The following is a 6,454-nucleotide window of genomic DNA, read 5'->3' on the forward strand; positions in this document are numbered from 1 at the left end:
CTAATTCTTCCTATCCTTTTTATTTCTTCTTTTATGCTTTATTTGGGTTCAAAAAAAAAAAAAAGAAAAATTTCTTCTGTGTTCAATGGATGTTAAGAATGTCAAACTTTGGTCTTCCTGTTACCATTGTAGTTCCAAAGATTCTCTTTCTTTCCTTGTAACTTCATCCCCTCTTGTAACAATCCTACCTTACAATTGATAGGTCAGATCTACAATTAAAAAGAGATGAGACACCGTAGAGCAAGCTCGGGAATCCTAGCATTACAAATCCTCAGTGGATCGCTTCTTTTGTGCATGAGCTCAACATTTAGCTCTGCAACTATGACCCTACAAGGAAACGAAACTGATCTTCAAGCTTTACTTGACCTCAAGAGTCAGATAACTCGAGATCCAGTCAAAACAATGAGTTTCTGAAACAATTCATCCATCACTGCAAGTGGGTAGGAATCACCTGCAACATCTCCACCGGAAGGGTGGTGCAACTGAGCCTTGGACAGCAGAGATTGGCCGGCACCATTTCACCTTCTATAGGAAACCTCACATTTCACAGAGAGCTCAACATAAGCTTCAACAGCTTCCACGGTGAATTTCTTAATGAAATGGGTCGTCTGCTATACCTTCAACATATAATCATTAAGGGGAATGACTTTTGTCAGGAAGTGAGCAAATAATCAGCAAAAGAAAACAAGAGAAAACAATTGAAAGTTATAAAATGATAAAAGATGACACGAGAAATTGAATGTGGGAAAACCCCCAATTTGAGAGACAAAAAAAAAAAAAAAAACTCACAAGCAACGAGTGAGTAATTTCACTATAGAAGATAGGAATTACAATAATTATCTCTTTTATGAGAGATGGAGAGACAAGATATATATACAACTTTTCATCAACTAAAAATATTATCTTGAATAATAATAAATATCCTCTAAAATATCAAATAGAAATATGATAAATTTACACCAATATAATATATAAAATACGAAGGATTATAAAGATTTGAGTCATAATCTCAACAAACTTCCGCTTGACTCAAATTTAGTAATGCTCGTAATAACCAAGTAGCCCCAAAGGACAATTAAGTGCTATAAATACTAACTAAGCCCAAGTAATACTTGAACTTAATATCAGGAAGAGGCTTCGTAAGCATGTTTGCTGGATTTTGGGATGTTTGAATTTTCTTCACAATAATTTCACCAATTGCAACAATATCTCTGATAAAGTGATGTCTGATTCTATATGTTTAGTTTTCGAGTGATATCTATCATTCTTAGTTAAATGAAAAGCACTTTGATCATCACAAAAAATATTAGTAACTCCTTAGACAACCTTAAGTTTAACCAAATAGCTTTCTTTACACCCTCAATTGCTACTATATGCTTTGCTTCAGTTGTGGATAATGCAGAAATAGATTGGAGAGATGCTCTCCAGCTAAGAAAAGAGCTATAAAGGGTGAAAATATAGGTAGAAAGAAACTTTTGTCCATCAAATGTGAGTGGACATAAGACAATATAGGAAGTCCCATATTGGATAAATTTGGGTTTAATAATTAATATATAATAAAGAGGAAAGACTCATAAACTTGAGTCTTGAGGTTTTGAGTAAAAATATGGCACCTTTTTGTTTCTCTTATCTCTCCTCTCCTCTCCCCCATTCTTGGACGGTCACATCTCATTCTTAACAAGTGGTATCACAATTAGGTTTTACTCGGAACCTGTAAGCTCATTATTGTTCATATGTTTGAGTATTAAAAAAATGGGACTAACCCTGCTGACGTCCTTCCGCAGCTCTTGCCCCTTCTCTCCTCTTCCCCGGTTCCTGGGCGGTTGGGAACATTCCAAGTAATCAAAGTCATTATAAAGAATTGAGGATGATACTTGCAGGTCACAAAAATTTCACAGGAACAATCCTAACATGCATAAGGAATTTTTCTTCTTTATCTTCGTTAGTCTTTGGAGTAAATCAGTTCTATGGAAGCATACCACATGAGATAGGCTATTTATCAAGCTCAAAAGTTCTTAGATTATATGTGAATCACTTATACGATATAGTTTCTTCTTCTATTTATAACATTTCCTCTATGTTTTACTTCATTGTTGGTCAAAACAATCTGCAAGGTAGTATGCTACCTGATGTTGGATTAACTCTTCCTAACCTTGAGATATTTGGTAGGGCAATCAATAATTTAACTTGAACTATTCCAGCATCATTGTTAAATGCTTTGAGACTACAACTTATTGACTTTACTAAGAATGCTCTTACTGGAACACTACCTAAGAACATAAGAATTTTGAAAAGTTTATCTTGGCTCAACTTTAATCAAAATAGAATTGTATCTACTGGAAATGATTATGATGGCCTAGGTTTTCTTACTTCTTTAGTTAATTGCATTGTACTTGAAGTTTTAGGTCTTAGTAGTAATTTGTTTATAGGAAAATTGGCCAACTCAATTACAAACCTATCAAGCTGATTAAGAAAATTAATGTTAGGTGAAAATGCATTATATGGAAGCATCCTTATTGCAATTGGAACTCTTTCTAATTTGGAAACTCTTGGATTGGAAGGAAACGTTCTAGCTGGCAGTGTCCCATATGGAATAGGAAAACTATAAAATTTGGGCCGTTTTGATTTGAATGGCAACAACCTTTCAGGAACAATCCCTTCATCTCTGGGAAACTTAACTTCATTGACATTGCTCTTCATGGACAATAACAACCTTGAGGGAAGTTTCTCTTCAAGCTATAGAAATTGTCAGAAGCTTCTGGTACTAAGTCTTTATAATAACAAGCTCATTGGCACCATACCGAAATAAGTGGTTGGCATTTCTTCACTTTCAGTGTACTTGGACGTCTCTAATGATGATCTTACAGGACCTTTACCAAATGAAGTAGAAAATTTATGTATTCTAATAAAGCTAGTACTCTCAAAGAACAACTTTTCAGTATCATTCCATCTTCTATTGGAAAATGTGTCAGCTTGGAGCAGTTGTACTTGCAGGGTAGTTGTTTGAAGGAGAGATTCCTTAGAGTTTGGAGGGATTGAGAGGTTTAGAAGACATAGATCTTTCATGTAACGACTTGTCTGGGAAGATTCCTGAATTCCTCAGTGAGTTTTTAGCTCTCAAACATCTCAATCTTTCTTATAATGACCTTGAGGGTAAAGTGCCAAAGGTAGGGATCTTTAAAAGTGCAACTTCTACTTCATTGTACGAAAATAGCAAGCTGTGTGGTGGTATCCTGGAATTCAATCTATCAACAAGCACAATCAAATCATCAAGAAAATCTCCTACTTTGAACTTGGCAATCCCTCGCTAGTACTCTGGTGTTTATCATCCTTCTATCACGCTGAAGACAGAGCATTAGTCATAGTGAAAGTATTAAATCTTCAACAAAGAGGGGCTTCAAGGAGTTTCATTGACGAATGCAAAGCTTTGAGAAGAATAAGGCACCGGAACCTTCTCAAGATCGTAACTGCTGTATCAAGCATTGATCACCAAGGCAATGACTTCAAGGCTTTGGTGTTTGAGTTCATGTCCAATTGGAATCTAGATGATTGGATACATAGAAGAGATAATGTGCAAGGACAGAGCAAGAGATTGACATTCATCTAAAGACTGAACATAGCATTTGATGTTGCTTGTGCACTTGAATATCTTCACCACTTTTCTCAAACACCTATCGTGCATCGTGATATAAAGCCAAGCAACGTACTCCTTAATAATGATTTGGTAGCCCATGTCGGTGATTTCGGTCTAGCAACCCTTTTATACAAAGAATCAAGCGAATCTTCCATTTCACAAGAACACTCGACAATGTCAGGCGGCCTAAAGGGTTCCATTGGGTATATTCCACCAGGTATATTTTTCACTGTTCACAAATAATCTGAAAGTTCTAAATTCTATACAAGTTTCATCAAATTCAATATGCTGTGTCAATATGTAAGCATTTAGAATAGTGCCATGTTTGCAGAGTATGGTATGGGTGGGCAACGCTCAACGTTGGGAGATATCTATAGTTATGTGATACTATTATTGGAGATTTTTACAGGAAAAAGACAAACAAATGAGGAATTTGAGGGTGGGGTTGGAATTTATCAGTACGTGGCAATGACTTTACCTAATCCTTCTATGGAGATAGCTGATCCTTCCCTGCTACTTGAAGACGAAGGTGAGGAGGGAAAGATATACGCAGTGGAAAGAGCAATGAGAAAGGAAAATCGAAGGAGGAGAGTAATGGAGGATTGCTTGAGTTCATTGATGCAAGTGGGAGTGTCTTGCTCTGCAAATCTACCATTGCAAAGGCTGCGAACTATGACTGAGGTCATTAACAAACTCTGAGCAATTAAGAAAATAAGAAATTGTACATCTCCAAATAGGTATTACCTATAGAGCTGGGAAAACGGGCTGAGCTCGTCGGGCTAGCTCGTTTAAGCCCGTATAACAGTAAGGCCGGGCTTGTAAATGGGACTCCAAAATGATAAATTGGGCTTAAAAGGGCCGGCCCTGAAGGGCCAAAGGTCAACCCGTTTAAGCCCGCATTTGCATTTTTTTAATTAATTCTCATAATTTTTACTCTTTTTAGATTTGAAAAAAAAAATTAAACTAAATCTTACTCCACATCACATATTAGCCCATATTTACTGAGGATGGAAGGCAAAAAAAAAAATAGCAATGAAGAATCACTGATCAAAAATTATATCAGTCAAGGATCATTTGTTGTCAAAATTTGAGTAGATATTTGTGGATTCGAGTTAGCCTTTATCAATAAGTATTTATTTAGGTTTTAATAACAACTCATTTTAAATTAACAATAGTTCATTGTAGCTTGTTTTTCATTCAGGTTTTGACAACAATTGATTCTTAATTGATATAAATTTCATACAGAAATCCTTGGTTGCTATTTTCTAAAAAAAAATACAACCTTAAATTCCCTAATTCATCTAAATTCATGATAATGATTTATTCAGTTCAACATTTACTTTTCTAATTTTGATTGGGTGTTTGTCGACTTAGCCGATCCATTGCTTATTGCATTACTATTATTTTATTTGTGTTTTTAGTTCATTTAGATGTTATTTAGTTAGTTTTTTTGTACCTTTCTTGATTGAGTGTTATATTAGAATGAAGTAATTTTTTGTTTGATTAAAAAATTTAAAAAAATAAAAATAGTTAAAGGGCCTAAAGCTTGTAGGGTCGGCCCTGAGCCCGCTATATTAAGGGCCAGGCTTCAAATACCAGGGTCCTAAAGGGAACTCGGGCTTAAAAAGGCTGACCTTTTTAGACCTGAGCCTTTAAGGGTCGGCCCTATAGGGCCAGGCTGGCCCTTTTTGCCAGCTTTAATTACCTATTAAGAGAAATTAAGTAAATTATTAATATTAATATTCAGTATCGATCTTTACTTCAGTTTTTAAATATGTATTTGTAAATATATATTCTTTCAAATTAAATATGCTCTGCATGTGAATATAATTTTTATTGTATCAGTATATGATGAAAATTTTTTTGTTATATATAAATTATGAATAATATAACTTATTTTTTATAAGGTAAATTAACAAATTGATTTTTAAACTATAAGTTTAAAAAAATTTAGAATTCTAACTCATTTTTTGTTTAATATTTTTTTTAACTTTTAAAAATATGCAATATAGTCTTTGCTGTTAAAAAAAATTTAACTTTGACCGTTAGTTAATCAATAAATGACAAAAAAAAACTGTAAAAATTACATAAAAGAACAAAAAATTATAATAAAAAATCCAAAAATTATAATTAAGGATCCAAAAATTATAAAAAATGACTCCAAAAATTTTATTGATTCTTTTTTGTAATTTCAAGGTCCTTTTCTACTATTTTTTTAGTCAAAATTAAGTTTTATTAATGAGAAGAATCAAATTGCATCATTTTTAAAAGTGAAAGAAAAATATTGTCTAAAAAATGAGTTTGGGATACTAGATATTTCTGGATGTATAGTTTAGGAGTTAATTACTCAATTATCTTTCTATATATATATATATATATATATATATATATATATTCCGTGAAATGCGTAAAGCAATAACATCTCATCTGTACTCATGCTTACTATAATTAATCTCACAAGTTTGTTTAGAAGAGGATGAATAGTTGTATGCAATTTGTTATAAATTTTACATAGATATTAATAATTAATGATTAATTTCATTAACAAAAAATTAATTGGGGGAGAGTTAAGTGCAATTTATTTAGATATGTCTAATTAAATTAAATTTTAAAATATATATTACTATATCTAGAAAACTACTTTCCCCAAAATTTACCGTGCGTTAGATGCTTTGTTCCGCTTCTCTCTTCATTGCCCATACTATGTATAGGGTCTTTCTCTTTCAATTGTTTTACTTACCCTTGTCATTATATACCAAAAAAGAACAAATTTTGCAGTTTAAATAAAGAAAAAAATTCGCAGCCATCTAACCGTAGAAG

At 33.1% G+C, this 6,454-nt stretch overlaps 1 pseudogene; it reads left to right on the top strand.

Moving 5' to 3' along the window:
- Nucleotides 1-321: 321 nt before the first annotated feature.
- On the top strand, nt 322-4,384 carry LOC129299654 (putative receptor-like protein kinase At3g47110; annotated as a pseudogene).
- The last annotated feature ends 2,070 nt before the right edge of the window (nt 4,385-6,454 follow it).

Source organism: Prosopis cineraria, unplaced genomic scaffold (genome assembly GCF_029017545.1).
Source record: "Prosopis cineraria cultivar Desert tree isolate PC_DT_omini unplaced genomic scaffold, ASM2901754v1 PC1245, whole genome shotgun sequence".
NCBI lineage: Eukaryota > Viridiplantae > Streptophyta > Magnoliopsida > Fabales > Fabaceae > Prosopis > Prosopis cineraria.